This window comes from Callithrix jacchus, chromosome 8, assembly GCF_049354715.1.
Source record: "Callithrix jacchus isolate 240 chromosome 8, calJac240_pri, whole genome shotgun sequence".
NCBI classification, from domain to species: Eukaryota; Metazoa; Chordata; class Mammalia; order Primates; family Cebidae; genus Callithrix; species Callithrix jacchus.
The window spans coordinates 89,491,911-89,508,673 of NC_133509.1; the positions used below are offsets into that span (position 1 = coordinate 89,491,911).

At 41.9% G+C, this 16,763-nt stretch overlaps 1 long non-coding RNA gene across 1 annotated transcript in view; it reads right to left on the reverse strand.

Moving 5' to 3' along the window:
• The window catches only part of LOC144577413 (uncharacterized), a 32,200-nt gene extending 23,246 nt beyond the window's left edge, over window positions 1–8,954 (reverse strand). The window contains exon 1 of the long non-coding RNA XR_013521233.1: window positions 7,929–8,954. This is a non-coding gene — a long non-coding RNA (uncharacterized LOC144577413). The remainder of the gene's footprint in view (window positions 1–7,928) is intronic.
• Between the last annotated feature and the right edge of the window lie 7,809 nt (window positions 8,955–16,763).

Consider the following 16,763-nt stretch of genomic DNA (forward strand, 5'->3'; position numbering starts at 1 on the left):
ACAGTTCATCAGTAACCTCCTTTTCTCTTTTATTGTTATTATTAGCACTATATGGATTTTTCTGTGTTACAACAAAATGTTCATAGTTTACAAAAAGAGCTTCTTTTTTTTTGAGACAGAGTTTTGCTCTTGTTACCCAGGCTGAAGTGCAATGGCGCCATCTCGGCTCACCGCAACCTCCGCCTCCTGGGTTCAGGCAATTCTCCTGCCTCAGCTTCCTGAGTAGCTGGGATTACAGGCACGCGCCACCATGCCCAGGTAATTTTTTGTATTTTTAGTAGAGACGGGGTTTCACCATATTGACCAGGATGGTCTCGATCTCTTGACCTCGTGATCCACCCGCCTCGGCCTCCCAAAGTGCTGGGATTACAGGCTTGAGCTGGCTAAAAAAGAGCTTCTTATTAAAATCTCTTATTAACAGCAGAGGTCTTCATCATTGGCTATCACTCAAGGACAATAACTAAGATGACCTTTGTCAGGGTCTTAAAGTTGTACCAGTTATAGATAAACAAATTACTCTGTTTTTAAGATACTTTTAAAAATACTATTCCTTACTTAGATAAAAATCTAAAGTTCAGAGATATCACAAGCATGTGACCTTAGGAAGTTATTTAGCCTCTCTTAACTCAGCCTCTTTATCTGTAAAGTGGGGTAATAATGGAACCCAGTTCAGACAGACCTGAGATCAGTTCCTGTCACATGCTGAGCAATCAATAAAGGAACACAGGAAATGTATGTTTTAAACAAGAATCATTTCCTGTCAAAACAAATGAAAAAGAAAGCACTGGACTTTTCCTACCAGTTATCAAATGGGAGGCAATGTGTAGGAGGCAGCCTAAAGAAATATAAGTTGACTGGGTACAGTAGCTCATGCCTATAATCCCAGCACTTTGGGAGGCCAAGATGGGGGAGTCACTAGAGCTCAGGAGTTTGAGATCAGCTTGGGGAACATGGTGAAACCCTCTCTCTATATTAAAAAAAGAAAAGAAAAATAAGTCATGTACAATCCACGGAAAATGTTATCTCTTGATTCAGCGGTGCTAAGCTTGCCTTTGTCAGAACCTGCTAGCCTCCCTCTCTGGCAGAGCCACGGCCAGACAACACAGTGGCTCTCTTCCCCTGCCTGGGTCAGCTCAGTGCCTTCAGGCAAGCGAGGCGGGCCTGCACCTCTCAATAGCCCAGCACATCTTGAAAACTCTATCAGACAACACACAGCTGGTTTTCTACAAAGAGCAGGACATGTTATTTTCCTTTAACCCTTAAATGTCTAAATATTATTCCAAGCAAAATTTTGTAATGAATCCCACATTTCTAATTCACTGCAAACTGTTTTTCAAACATACTGAAATGCCTAATGCGCAGGAAAAGAAATACTACTAGATTTTCCAGGTTTGTTTTAAATTCTATTTTATAATTTCAGATTTAAATAAATTTGCAAAAACAGTCAAAGAAATAATTCCCATATGCCCTTTAGCCAGATCCCCTAAATATTAATTCCTGCTTCATCATTTGCTCTCTCATTGCCTTGAGTCAACCAATACTGTATACAAGTTCAACATGTCTTCTTTTCTTTTGGAGACAGAGTATTGCTCTATCACCAGGCACCAGGCTGGAGTGCAGTGGTGCAATCCTGGCTCACTGCAACCTCCGCCTCCTGGGTTCAAGCAATTCTCCTGCCTCAGCCTCCCGAGTAGCTGGGACTACAGGCGCACGCCACCACGCCCAGCTAATTTTTGTATTTTTTAGTAGAGACAGGGTTTCACCATGTTGACCAGGATGGTCTCGATCTCTTGACCTCATGATCCACCCGCCTCAGCCTTCCAAAGTGCTGGGACTACAGGCGTGAGCCTCCGCGCCCAGCCTCAACATGTTTTCTTTACAGCCATTTCTTCATGTGAGCTGGGGTGCTCCCTACTGTCCTTGTTTCCTATAATTTACAACCCCACATAGGCTTTAAAATATATATGTATTTATATATGTATAGATACACACTTTTTGTTTTTTGTTTTTTGAGACAGTCTTGCCCTGTCACCCAGGTTGAAGTTCAGTGGCACAATTTCAGTTCACTGCAGCCTAGACCACCCAGGCTCAAGTGATCCTCTCTTTTCAGCCTCCTGAGTAGCTGGGACTATAGGTGTATGCCACCAAATCCAGCTAATTTTTAAATTATTTGTAAGAGATGTGTCTCACTATGTTGCCCATCCCTGGTTAATTACGAATGTGCCACGTACTGCACAAGTATCAACCAAGTGATACAAACACATAGTTTTAAAAAATCAAATAGAACAAGATGAGCTAGGCTGGGTCCAGTAGCTCACACCTGTAACCCAAGCACTCTGAGAGGCCACGTGGGCAAGTTGCTTGAGGTCAGGAGTTCAAGACCAGCCTGGGCAACATGGTGAAACTTCATCTCTACAAAAAATAAACACACACGCACACAAATAGTCAGGCATGGTGGCACATGCCTGTGGTCCCAGCTACTTGGGAGGCTGAGGTAGGAGAACTGCTTGAGCCCAGGAGGTCCAGGCTGCAGTGAGCTGTGATCACACCACTGTACTCCAGCCTAGGCAACAGAGAAAGGCCCTGTCAGGAAAAAATAATAATAATAATAAAGCTTATAATGGAAAGCCACAGTTCCACCCTCAGCTCTACTCCTGAGAGGCAGTATCTTTGAACCAATGCTTTGTTTTGATTCTTCCAGTAGTGACCACCACATCTTTAAATGATGTGTTTCAACTGCTACTTCTGTTTTTTGAGACGGATCTCCCTCTGTCACCCAGGCTGGAGTGCAGTGGAGCGATCTCAGTTTACTGCAACCTCTATCTTCTGGTTGAAGTGATTCTCCCACCTCAGCCTCTCACATAGCTGGGACCACAGGCACACGCCATCACACCCAGCTAATTTTTTGGTAGAGACAGGGTTTCACCATGATGGCCAGGCTGGTCTCAACTCCTGAACTCAGGTGATCCACGTGAGTGGGATTACAGGCATGAGCCACTGTGCTGGGATTACAGGCATGAGCCACTGTGCCCGACCTCAACTACTATTTCTTTTTTTTTTTTTTTTTTTTTTGCCAACTCACTAAGCAATCAACTGCTATTTCTTACTAATTAGCTTCAGACATTTACTTTTAACTTACTGCTATGAAAGACAAGAATTTAACTCATCTACCCCTCTCCCCCATAGTGACATCACTATTCCTAGTTCTTCTACTAGTCATCTCTGTATCTTCAATCAACATGCTTAAGTCTCAGATTTTTTCCCAGCCACTCTAGAAAGCGAACTGACCTCTCACTTTGTAAGCAGAGGACACTAGCTTACTAATTCCTTACCCTGGTCCCTAATAAAGACAGCCCCCCGATTTTCACATTATCAAAAATTCATAACATTTCATTCTGTTCTGTAACCATCATTCAAATTTCCATAATCTGTTCAGTCAACAAGGAAGAAAACTAATAGGGAGTATTTACCTTTCCGTGACTATGTGCCCCCAGGTCACTGCAGAGCAAGTGGCATACCAGGATTCCTTCTAACCTGAATTGTGGCCAGGATCGTGATCACGTGTCACTCAGTGGAGAATGTTCCTGGAGTGAAACTGAAATGGGGATTCTACCTCCACTAGACCCCTTGATCATTCTTCATGTTTTTGGAGTTCTTTTCTTTTCTTTTTTTTTTTTTGCTGGAGTCTCGCTTTGTCACCCAGGCTAGAGTGCAATGGCACAGGTTCAAGTGATTCTCCTGCCTCAGCCTCCCAAGTAGCTGGGACTACAGGTGTGTGCCACCATGTCCAGCTAATTTTTGTATTTTTAGTAGAGACGGGGTTTCACTATATTGGCCAGGCTGGTTTTGAACTCTTGACCTCGTGATCCACCCACCTTGGCCTCCCAAAATGTTGGGATTACAGCCATGAGCCACCACGCCCAGCCTGTTTTCCAAGCTCTTAGTACTACCTGTTCATTCATTGTCCTGGCATCTGTGTTTCACTTAGGCTTGCACCCTCCTTGTTGAGCTTTGTAAGCGTGCGGGACCCTGAAATGTCAGAATATGCTGCTCTGGGCCTCCTTAGAAAATTTGCTCCTGTTCTTTAGCACAGAAGCTTTCTATTTTAATTAGTTTCTGTCTTTTTTTTTTCTTTTTTACTCAGAAGCATCATTATATAAGGTTTTCTAGTTTCTGTCTTTTTAAAAATTACGATTGGTGGGCTGAGTGCAGTGGCTCATGCCTGTAACCCTAGCACTTTGGGAGGCCGAGGCAGGTGGATCACAAAGTCAGGAGTTCAAGACCAGCCGGGCCAAGATGGTGAAACCCTGTCTCTACAAAAAATACAAAATTAGCCGGGCATGGTGGCACACACCTGTAGTCGCAGCTACTCGGGAGGCTGAGGCAGGAGAATCGCTTGAACCTGGGTGGCAGAGGTTGCAGTGAGACAAGATCATGCCACTTTACTCCAGCCCGGGCCACAGAGCAAGACTCCATCTCAAACAAAAAAAAAAAATTATGATTGGTGGCCAGGTGTGGTGGGTGGAGGCAGGCAGATTGCTTGCAATCAGGAGTTTGAGACCAGCCTGGTCAACATAGTGAAACCCCTTCTCTACTGAAAATATAAAAAATTAGCTGGGCATGGTGACATGTGCCTGTAGTCCCAGCTACTTGGGAGGCTGAGGCAGGAGAATTGATTAAACCTGGGAGGCCGAGGTTGCAGTGAACCGAGATTGCGCCGCTGCACTCCAGCCTGGTGACAGAGCAACTCTGTCTTGGAAAAAGATATAAATACATACACACACACACCACACATATGTGTGTGTGTGTGTGTATTTATGTTTTTAAATATATATTATATATATATATATATATATGTGTGTGTATATATGTATATGATTGAGTAACTATGGACTCGAATTCCGTGGTGATAGGCTAGGGTGCAACAGTACCAGCTCTCTTCCTTCTACCTGTGTGGACTCTGTTGGTGCTGGGTCTCCAACCCCTGAAATTAATCTTGGTTCCAACCCCATGTCTCACTCCTGCCCTCAGTCTACAGCCCTTCTCAGGGGCTGCAGGGCATTCCTGGGCCATAGCTCCGCTTTATGTATTCTTCCTTGTTACTTCCTCAACATGTGGCTCACAGACCAGAACAGCCTCAGTGGCATCCCCTGAGAACTTGTTAGAAATGTAGAATTTCATGCCCTCCCCTAGACCTGGTACTGAATCGTAATCTGCATTTTAACAAAAATCCAAGGTGACTCATGTGCCCATTAACATTTTTCTTTTCTTCTTGTTTTTTTGAGACAGGGTCTGGCTTTGTTGCCCAGGCTGGAGTGCGGTGTGGTGATATCTGCTCACTGCGACCTCTGCCTCCAGGGCTCAAGTGATCCTCCTACCTCAGCCTCCTAAGTAGCTAGAACTACAGGCACATGCCACCATACCCAGCTAATTTTTTTTTTTTAAGACGGGGTTTCACCATATTGGTCAGGCTGGTCTCGAACTCCTGACCTCAGGTGATCTACCAGCTTCAGCCTCCCAAAGAGCTGGGATTATAGGTGTGAGCTACCACACCCAGCTTAATTTTTTAACTTTGTAGAGACAGGGTCTCGTCAGCTTGCTTGCCTCCCTCCCTCCCTCTTCCTTCTTTCCTTCCTTCCTTCCCTTCCTTTCCCCTTCCTTCCTTTCTTCCTTCCTCTCTCTCTCTCTCATCTCCCTCCCTCCCTTCCTTCCTTCTCTTGTTTTCCTAAATTTGTTGAATCCTCTCATGCATGGATATCACCATCCCTTTCACTTCATCATTAATCATTGACTTTGTGATTTATTTTCTTCTTATTTTAATTTCATTTATGTTATTTAATGGCATCTCTAGAGAGGCAAGGAAAAATTGTGTGTGGTCAGGATTCAGCAAGGGATCTGCCAGTTTTCAGAGACAGGTCTTAAAACACTGGAGCTTAAAACACTTAGCAAGCCCTGTTTTGGTTTGGTTTTGTTAGCTTGCTTGTTGGTATTTTGCAGCTCTCCTCTCAATAAAAACACAAACGTGAGAGGGGATGACAGATGCTTATGATCTTAATGGAACAATTCCTCATGTGGATGCAGGAGTCTCCTGATGCTCTTTAGTGGATTACATTACACCTGGAAAACTCAGAAATGCTGCTGCCTGTAAGACCAGACCCAGTGGCCATCATTCAGAAATACCAGCATTAAAAAAGCAAACTGGAAATTACAATAAAGTCAAACATAATGGAACAGTTCAGCAGAGAGATACAAAACGATGCTTCCCTTTTTTTTTTTAGAGACAGAGTCTCACTCTGTCGCCAGGCTGGAGTGCAATGGTGCCATCTTGGCTCACTGCAACCTCTGCCTTCTGGGTTTGAGCCATTCTCCTGCCTCAGCCTCCTGAGTAGCTGTGACTAGAGGCATGTGCCAGCATGCCTGGCTAATTTTTTGTATTTTTAGTAGAGATGGGTTTTCACCATGTTAGCCAAAATGGTCTCGATCTCCTGACCTTGTGACCCTCCCGCCTTGACCTCCCAAAGTGCTGGGATTACAGGCATGAGCCACCGTGCCCAGCCACAAAACCATGTTTCTTTGTGTGGGAAGTAGAAAAATTCCTCTTTTAAAGTTTCCTTTCTTGTTAAAAAATAAATCATAAGTGTACTAATAACTCTTTGTTAAGCCCAATCCTATGTAACTGTTAGACATGCCATACTTATAGGCATGTAGTACATTCTATGTCTTTGTACTTTAACCAAAATATCTATGCTGGATGTGCTCACAGGCATGTCCCAGCTCACAGCCTATGCCTCTTCCTTATTTGGACTTCCTTTTTGTTCTCCATTGCTTTTACCTGTTTAAAAAAGTTTTCAGTTGTTAGCCAATCGAGATTTAGTTTAGATTGTGAGGTCTAGCTTCAGCCAACAGAGATCAAACACAGCAGTAAGGATGACCCCAAATGCGTAAGGGATAAATATGTCTGCCTTCCTTTGTTCATTGTACTCTTGTGACAAAATGGCTAGTGAGGGTGCCCTTCCTGCAGTCCAGGAAGTAAAAGTTGCATTGCTAAAATATCCTTTGTCTCAGTGCTGATTTTTCTTTGTGGCACTGAGCATCTGTTTCCAACAAATTGGCAATGCAGATTTCCATTCACCCTCCCTCTTTCTCTTCCTCTTTCTTCCTCTCCTTTACTCACTTTTTTTCTTTCCTTCTCTCAAAAAAAAGAAAAAAAAAAAATTGGCAATGCAGATGGGTACTCTCATGGAAAACGAGGGTACCCTTTCTATAGAAAGTAAACGAAATTGCTTTGCTGAAAAATCCTTGGTGCCAGTACTGATTTTTCTTTGCAACACTGAGAATTTACGTATAACACTTTGTTGTTCTGGCTATATTTTTATTTTTAGCACCACAACTGCTACTGTATATTTGTCCCAGCCAGTCATCCAAGTATTTGTAGAAATTAACTGCAATGTTATGAGTGTTTCACAGATGGATGAGACAAAGCTGATGAGAAAACAAACGGATTCTGATCTTTTCACTGTTTGGGGGCTCTGAGTTTTATCTGGCTGAAAATAAATATGTTTTCAATCAGACACTACCATGGACACACACACACACACACAAAATGTATATATATAACATATATATGTTTATATATAACATATATACACATGTATATATATGTTTCTTTTTCTGCTAGAAACATAATGCCCAACTAAAAACAGCTTAAACCAGTGGTTCTTAAAATTGACTGCATGTCAGAATCATCCAGGAGGCCTGGCTCCCACCTGGTGAGATCTGATTTCATTGGCATGGGGTGTGGCCTGGGCATTAAGAGTGATTCTGTTGTGCAGCCAAGGCTGAGAACCACTGGCTTAAACACTACATGCACTATTTCACTTCACCAGAAGTCTGGAGACAGTATTGTGGGCATGGACTCAAGCACTTACCAACTTTCTCTTTAGTCATTCTCAGCCTGTTGTCAATGTTTCCATATTGGCACAGATGACATCTAGAGCTCTGAAAATAAAGGGTTCAAATACAGCAGGGAAAGTAAGGTCAAAAGCACTTCCTCTGCTGGGAGCGGTGGCTCACACCTTTAATCCCAGCACTGTGGGAGGCCAAAGCAGGAGGATTACTTGAAGCCAGGAGTTTGAGGCTGCAGTGAGCTAGGATCATGCCACCACACTCCAGCAGCCTGGGCAACAGAGTGAGGCCCCGACCAAAAAAAGAAAAGAAAAGGAAGAAAAAAAAGAAAAAAGAAAAGGAAGGAAGGAGAAGAGAAAAAAACTACTTCATTTTCATACTTGTCTTTCTAGGTCAGCAAGCAAGAAAAATCTTTTTAGAAGCCCCCAGTTTCTCCTTATTTCATTGGCTAGAACACTATTACCCATAGACCAATCACTGGCAAGGAGGAATGGGCTTGCCATAATTGACTTATGTCAATTACTTTGTTGTTGTTAGGAAACAAAAGGAGGGTTCCATTAAACTAAGAACAGAGGAATAGCTATTAGGTGGACAACCAGCAATGTATCTCTGTTACCTTGTTATCTGAAACAAATCAGCAAAAACTCATCATTAACCATCAGGCTCCACCAAAACCAATTGTAGTTTTTAAATTTTCATTTTAGAGCACTTTTTTTGTTTGTTTGTTTGTTTGAGATGGAATCGCAAGTGCAATGGTATGATCCTGGCTCACTGCAACCTCCGCCTCCCAGGTTCAAGTGATTCTCCTGCCTCATCCTCTCAAGTAGCTGGATTACAGGTGCCCATCACCATGCCTGGCTAATTTTTGTATTTTCAGTAAAGGCAGGTGCACACCACCATGCCCAGCTAATTTTTGTACTTTTTGTAGAGAGGGCGTTTTGCCATGATGTTCAAGCTGGTCTCAAACTCCTGGACTCAAGCAATCCACCCATCTTGGCTCCCAAAGTGCTGGGATTACAGGTGTGAGCCACTGGCGCCCAGACACATTAGGGTTCACTGCCAGTTGTAGAATATCCCCTGCTACCATATTCCCCTCTCCCATTTTCTCCCAATGTTAATATCTTACTGAACTGCAGTTCAATGCCAATAACAATATCAAAACCAAGAAACTGACATTGGTACAATCCATAGAATTTATTCATATTTTACCAATATAGACTCATTTGTGTGTTGGGGGTGGGTAGTTCAATGCAATTTTTTTTTTGAGACAGAGTTTTGCTCTTGTTACCCAGGCTGAGTGCAACGGCATGATCTCAGCTCACCGCAACCTCTGCCTCCTGGAGGTTGAGGCAATTGTCTCCTGGGTTCAGGCAATTCTCTTGCTTCAGCCTCCTGAGTAGCTGGGATTACAGGCACACGCCACCATGCCCAGCTAATTTTTTGTATTTTTAGTAGAGACGGGGTTTCACCATGTTGACCAGGATGGTCTCGATCTCTTGACCTCGTGATCCACCCACCTCGGCCTCCCAAAGTGCTGGGATTATAGGCGTAAATCACTGCACCCAGCCTTTCTATGCAATTTTATAACATATATAGCCTTGTGAAACTCCATCATAATCAAGATACTCAACTGTACCATCACCACAAATCTCTCTCTTGTCATTCTTTTGTAGCTACGTCAGTACCCTCTTCACCTTTAACTTTTTTACCTTAAAAAAAAATTGGCCAAGCACAGTGGCTCACACCTGTTATCCCAGCACTTTGAGAGTCAAGGTAGGTGGCCTACCTTGAAGTCAGGAAATCAAGACCAGCCTGGCTGATATGGTGAAATCTTATTTCTACTAAAAATACAAAACTTAGCCAGGCATGGTGGCTCACACTTATAATCCCAGCTATGGGGAGGCCAAGGTAGGACAATCACCCAAAACTGGGTGGTGGAGGTTGCAGTGAGCCAAGATCGCACCACTGCACTCCAGCCTGGGTGACAGAGCGAGACTCACTGTCAAGAAAAAAGAAAAATATTTAGAGATACTCTGCTGTCCAGGCTGGAATGCAGTAGGACGACTGGGCTCACTGCCGCCTCAACTTCCCGAACTCAAGCAATCCTTCCACCTCAGCCTCCGAAGAAGCTGGGATTACAGATATGTGCCATAACTTACCCTGGCTAATTTTTCAATTTTTGGTAGAGATGAGGTCTCATTATATTGTCCAGGTTGGTCTCAAACTCCTGGGCTCATACTGGCCTCCCAAAGTGCTGGGATTACAGGTGTGAGCCACTATACCTGGCTTTCATCTTTAACTTTCATAACCAGTCATCTGTTCTTCATCCCTATAATTATGTTATTTAATAAATGTTATATAAATGAAATTATGTAGTTTATATTCCTTTGAGATTGGCTTTTTTCACTCAGCATAATGTCTTTGAGGTTAATCCAAGTTGTTGAGTGTATTAATAGTTTATTCCTTTTCATTGCAGAGTAGTATAATGTACCATAGTTTGTTTAACCATTAACACATTGAGGGATATTTGGGTAGTTTCCAGTTTGGTAGTATTATAAATAAAGTTGCTATGAACAGTGATGAACAAGCCCCTGTGGAAAAATAAGTTTTCATTTCTCTGGGATAAATGCCAGAGGGCAATTGCTGGTTTGTATGTTAAATGCATTCTAGTTTTGAAAGAAACTGCCAGACTCTTTCCTAGAGAGGCTGTACAGTTTTACACTCCTACCATTTGTATACAAGCAATCTAGTTTTTCTGCATCCTCACTTGTATCAACAGCATTTGGTATCATCGGGATTTTTAATTTTGGCTTTTCTGAAAGGCCTGTAGTAGTATCTCACTGCAGATTTAATTTGTATTTCTGTAATGGCTAGTGATATTGAACATCTTTTTATGTGTTTATCTGCCACCTGTACAATCTTTTATTGAATGTCTGTGCATGTCTTTTCCTTAGTTTCTAATTGGATTATATTTTGCTTTTGTTTGTCAATGTTGAGTCTGAGAGTTCTTCATATATTTTAGCTACACCCAGCTACTATTTTTAATCAGCTGGCATAACATTTCATATTCGGGGTAGATGATGTCATATAGTCTCTATCTCACCAAACCACATTAATACTCCTCCCTCTTTGGAAACACCATCTATATCAATTCCGATCTAGTTTTCAGAGAGGAACACTCTTTTTGAGGGACCAGTTCCAATCTTGGGCAAAATGTTTCATTTGCCATTAATCTGCTCCAAGAATAAGAATGCCAACTCTTCATCCTTCTTTTTATAGGTTTTTTTTTTGTTATCAGAGACACAAAAGCAGCTGCGGTAATATTGGGGGTGACAATTTTTCAGTTTGTTTTTAATTTTTTCCCCACTTTTCCAACTTCACTAAATCGGTTTTCTCTGCTCAGTGATGATCTCTCTCCTTCCCCACTTTAGCTTCCCTCTGCTGTGGTTGTGGCATCACCTCTATATGACAGATGAACTGATTTGGCTTCCGTGTCCAAATTCCAAACATCTGGAAGAGATATTAGATGCCCCAATATTGAGGTCAGTTTCACTTCCAGCACAGCTGTGGCCAGAGGAAGTGATGACAAGAGAGAAGTGGGCTATCCTTCTGGAGATGTGAACTGTGCAGGCTGTCTGAAAAAGAGGTCTGAGCAAGAAATTACTGTCCCTTTTATTACAAGGATCATAAATAATGGAAAGTCAGAGAGGTTAATTGGTCCCCCAAGGCCACATTACCCCAGTTACCCCAGTGCTAGAGCCAAATATAAACCTTAAGCCTATCAAACTCCAAAGCTTGCACTGTATTGATTATGCCAATCACCTCACCAGCATGTTTTTTTTCTCTCTTAAAAACCTGCGTCTCTTGGTGAGATAAACAAGTATCCACAATTATAAAAGAGACACACAAATTCTAACAGAAAGACACAAGGAGAAAGCAGAAGCTAAAGATCTATTAAATTAATTACAGGGCTGGAAAATTTTTTTAAAGGAAAAATAATAAATAAATACAATTTACAGTCAGATGTGGTAGCTTATACCTGTAATTTCAACACTTTGGAAGTGTTGAACAAGGTGGGAGGATTGATTGAGCCCAGGAGTTCAAGGCCAGCCTGGGCAAGATGGTAAGACTCTATCTCTACAAAACAATTAAAAATCAAAAGATTTGGGAGAACGATCCAAGATGGCTGATCGCTAACATCTTGGGATTGCAGCTCCCAGTGAAAGTGCAGAGAACGAGAGGACGCCACACTTTTCAGACAAATTTTGGTCGCTCATGAAGCAGAAGATTCCCAGTGGAGGAGCCACACGGGTCGCCAGCACGACTCTTGGGGCCAGCGCAGCGGTTTTGCCGGCACCTCGGCGCGGCAGCTCTTGATGCAGAGTAAACAGGACTGGTTCCACTTCTGACCAAGGTTTGGAGCTCTGGGAAGGCAGAGTTGCCTATTACGAACTCAACAAGGAAGCCAGACTGGAGATTCCCGAGCAGAAAAGCACTATCAGTCTTAACGCCACTGTTTCAGCCGGCGCAGTGGGTTGCTCATATTTCGGCCCTGGGAATTAACAACTTGGACGTCCACTCAGAGACCTAATCTGAAAGTTGGTAATTACAAAGACGACAGGTGGATAAATTTACAATGATGGGAAGAAACCAGCGTTAAAAAGGCTGAGAATACTCAAAATCAGAATGTCTCTCCCTCTAAAGAGGATCACAGTTCCTCATTAACAAGGGAACAAGGCTTGATGGAGAACGAGCGCATCCCATTAACAGAATCAGGCTTCAGAAGATGGATAATAAGAAACTTCTGTGAGTTAAAAGAACATGTTGTAGCCCAATGTAAAGAAACTAAGAACTTTGAAAAAAGGTTTGATGAAATCCTAATGAGAATAGACAACTTAAAGAGGAATATAAGTGAATTAATGGAACTGAAGAATACAATACAGGAACTCCGAGAAGTATGCACAGGTTTAAACACTCGAATTGTTCAAGCAGAAGAAAGGATATCAGAGGTCGAAGTCCAACTTAATGAAATAAAACAAGAAGACAAGATTAGAGATAAAAGGATAAAAAGGAATGAGCAAAGTCTCCAAGAAATGTGGGACTATGTGAAAAGACCAAATTTACGTTTGATAGGTGTACCTGAATGTGACGGAGAGAATGAATCCAAGCTGGAAAATATTCTTCAGGATATTATTCAGGAAAATTTTCCTAAACTAGCAAAGCAGGACAAGATTCAACCCCAGGTAATACAGAGAACACCACAAAGATATTCCTCAAGAAGAGCAACCCCAAGGCACATAATCGTTAGATTCACCAGGGTTGAAACGAAGGAGAAAATACTAAGGGCAGCCAGAGAGAAAGGTCAGGTTACCCACAAAGGGAAGCCTATCAGACTTACAGCAGATCTCTCAGCAGAAACTCTACAAGCCAGAAGGGGGGGGGGCCAATATTCAACATCCTTAAAGAACAGAATTTTCAGCCCAGAATTTCATATCCAGCCAAACTAAGCTTTACAACTGAAGAAAAAAATAAAATCTTTTGTTGGGGTCCGGCATGTCTGCCGGGGGACTACCAACCTGCAGGAGTCCCCGAGACCGCCAACGTAGATGTCTCGTTCAACCTGAGGGAGAGAGTGCGTGGAAGTGAAAGAATAAAGGAAAGTGGAGTCTGGAGGGCTGGCTTAGGCTATGTCCAAGCAGCAATTTCATTTTTGCAATACGTTTCATTATATACTTTTCTGAAATCAAAGTTGTTTATGCCAGATCAATGTACTTAAGTTACAGTAAGCAAGTTACGCCCACTAAGTTACGCCCAGTAAGTACTTAACAATTGTAAGCAAGTTACAATTACGCCGTGTAAGCTATAATAAGTAAGTTACCAAATGTAGATACTTAAGTTAATATTTTACAATGAAGGTAACAAGGGTCCAAAATAAACACAATCAAGCAATAAACCATAAGAAGCTGAAAGTGGTCACAATGCCTTGCAAGTCCTCATATCCATAAAGTAATGTCTGTTAATTATTTTGAATAACATATAGTTCCTCTCTCGGTTCCTGCTTTCCCTCAGCTCGACTCCCCCAACCAGGGATCTGTGTCTGGGCTCAAGCTCACAGTATGGCGAGGCCCATTTCCTAGGGGCCTGACACGGGAGCGATCCCCACAGATTCCCTCAACCTTTTATGAACAAGCAAGTACTCAGAGATTTTATTACCACCAGGCCTGCTTTACAAGAGCTTCTGAAAGAAGCATTACACACAGAAAGAAACAACCAGTATTAGCCTTTCTAAAAATATACCAAAAAGTAAAGAGCATCAACATAAAGAAGAATTTACATCAACGAATGGATAAAATAGCCAGTTAACATCAAATGGCAGTAATCGTAAATTTAAATTGACTAAATCCCCCAATCAAAAGATACAGCCAAAACCCAATGTATGCTACATCCAGACCCACTTCACATGCAAGGATACACAAAGACTCAAAGGGATGGAGAAAGATTTACCAACCAAATGGAGAGCAAAAATAAATAAACAAATAAAAAGCAGGAATTGCAATTCTCGTATCTGATAAAATAGATTTTAAAGCAACAAAGATATAGTGGTAAAAGGATCAATGCAATAACAAGAGCTAACGATCCTAACACCCAGATACATAGAGACTTAGACTCAATGAGACAGAAAACTAATAAGGATATCAAGGACTGGAACTCAGATCCAGAACAAGCAAACTTAATAAATATTTATAGAGCTCTCCACTTTAAATACACAAAATATACATTCTTGTCAATACCACATCACGCCTACTCATAGGTTTAAATGAAATATTGATTGGCCATTATTAATACCAAATTTTTTAGAATAAAGCCACATTTCTATTCTCTCTCCCTCTTCTTCTTCCTTTCTTCCTCTCCTTCACTTTTTTTTTCTTTCCTTCTCTCAAAAAAAAAAAAAAAAATCAACTTGTAGACCTCTAGCCACCATGCCAGGCTAATTTTTGTATTATTAGTAGAGATAGGGTTTCACCATGTTGTCCAGGCTCTTGAACTCCTGACCTAAGGGTGACCCACCCTTTGGGAGGCCTTGGCCTCCCAAAGTGCTGGGATTACAGGCACGAGCCACCGCGCCCCTCCTTCTAAATCTTAAATAGCTTACTAGGTGTCTTCATGTACTGGTCTGGCACTCAATATTTATTCAAGCTTTGAATGTGAACATCCCATGTTGGAAAATTACTAGCAGTTCTAGTCCCAAAGCTATGATGGCAATTCCAGGTTTCTGACAAGTTTCAATGTTCCCCTAAGTTACTGAAAAATCACTTCTCTGGACCAGAAGTTTATATTCCATTAGGAACACCACTCTATAAATTGCTCCAATTACTTGCTTACTAGTATTTTGTGTTTCTTTTTTCCTCCACCCGTTAATAAAATATCCCTCTTAATAAGTTTATTTTTATTTTTAGAAAAATAAGATAAAATATGTGGTTCTCTGTGAGCCTTCTTTAACTTATCATAGTATTTTTATGGTTTATTCATGTTGTAACATGTATCAGTACTTTGTTTCTTTTTATTGTCAAAGAACATTTATCCATTCATCAGTTGATGGACATTTGGGTTGTTTCTAGTTTTTAGCTATCAGGGAAAATGGCGTTATGAATATTCATGTATGTTTTCGTGTGTATCCACACAGTTTCATTAATTCTGAACTTATAGCTAACTGTGGAATTGCTGGTTAACTCTGTTTAACCTTTTGAGAAACTGATAATGGCACCATGTTACATTCCTCCCAGAAACATATAAGGGTTTCTGTTTCTCCACATCCTCACTAACACTTGTTATTGTCCAACTTTCTGATTATGGCCTTATAGCCATCCTAGTGGTAGTAGGTGTTAAGTGTTACCTATTTTTTTTGTTTGTTTGTTTTTGTTCCTTAGAGACAGTCTCTCTCATGGTAACATGGTGGCAAATTAAAAAAAAAAAAAAAAAGAGAGAGAGAGAGAGAGACAGAGTCTCACTATGTTGCCCAGGCTAGAATGCAATGACTATTCACAGGTGCAATCATAGTGTACTGAGGCCATAAACTCAGCACTTCCAGTAATTTTCCCACCTCAGTGGCCTGAGTAGCTGGGACTACAGGTGTGTATGTGTGTGCCTGGCTTCTTTGTGGTTTCTGATTTGCATTTTCCTGATGAATAAACATTGAGCATCTTTTCAAGTGCTTATTGGCCAGTTGCATATTTTTTTTTTTTTTTTTAAAGAGATGGTGGGGTCTCATTGTCACCCAGGTCCGAATGCAGCGGTACAACCATAGTTTACTGCTGCCTCAAATTCTTGGGCTGTAGACCTTCTCCTGCCTCAGTCTTCTGAGCAGCTGGGACCACAGACATGCACCACCATGCCCAGCTAATTTTTACAATTTTTTTGTAGAGATGAAGTCTCACCATCTTGCCCAGGCTGGTTTTGAACTTCTGGGCTCAAGCAACCTCCTACCTCAGAGTTCTCACAGTGCTGGGATTACAGGTGTGAGCCACTGTACTTGGCTAGCCCTTTTTCTTTCTTCTTTTTTTTTTTTTTTTTTTTTTTGAGATGGAGTCTCGCTCTGTCACCCAAGATGGAGTACAGTGGCAGGATCTCAGCTATCTGCAACCTCCGCCACCCAGGTTCAAGCATTCTCCTACCTCAGCCTCCCAAGTATCTGGGACTACAGGCACGTGCCACCACACCTGGCTTTTTTTTTTTTTTTTTTTTTTTTAGTAGAGACAGAGTTTCACGGTGTTAGCCAGGATGGTCTTGATCTCCTGACCTTGTGATCTGCCTACCTCGGCCTCCCAAAGTGCTGGGATTACAGGCGTGAGCTGCTGCAC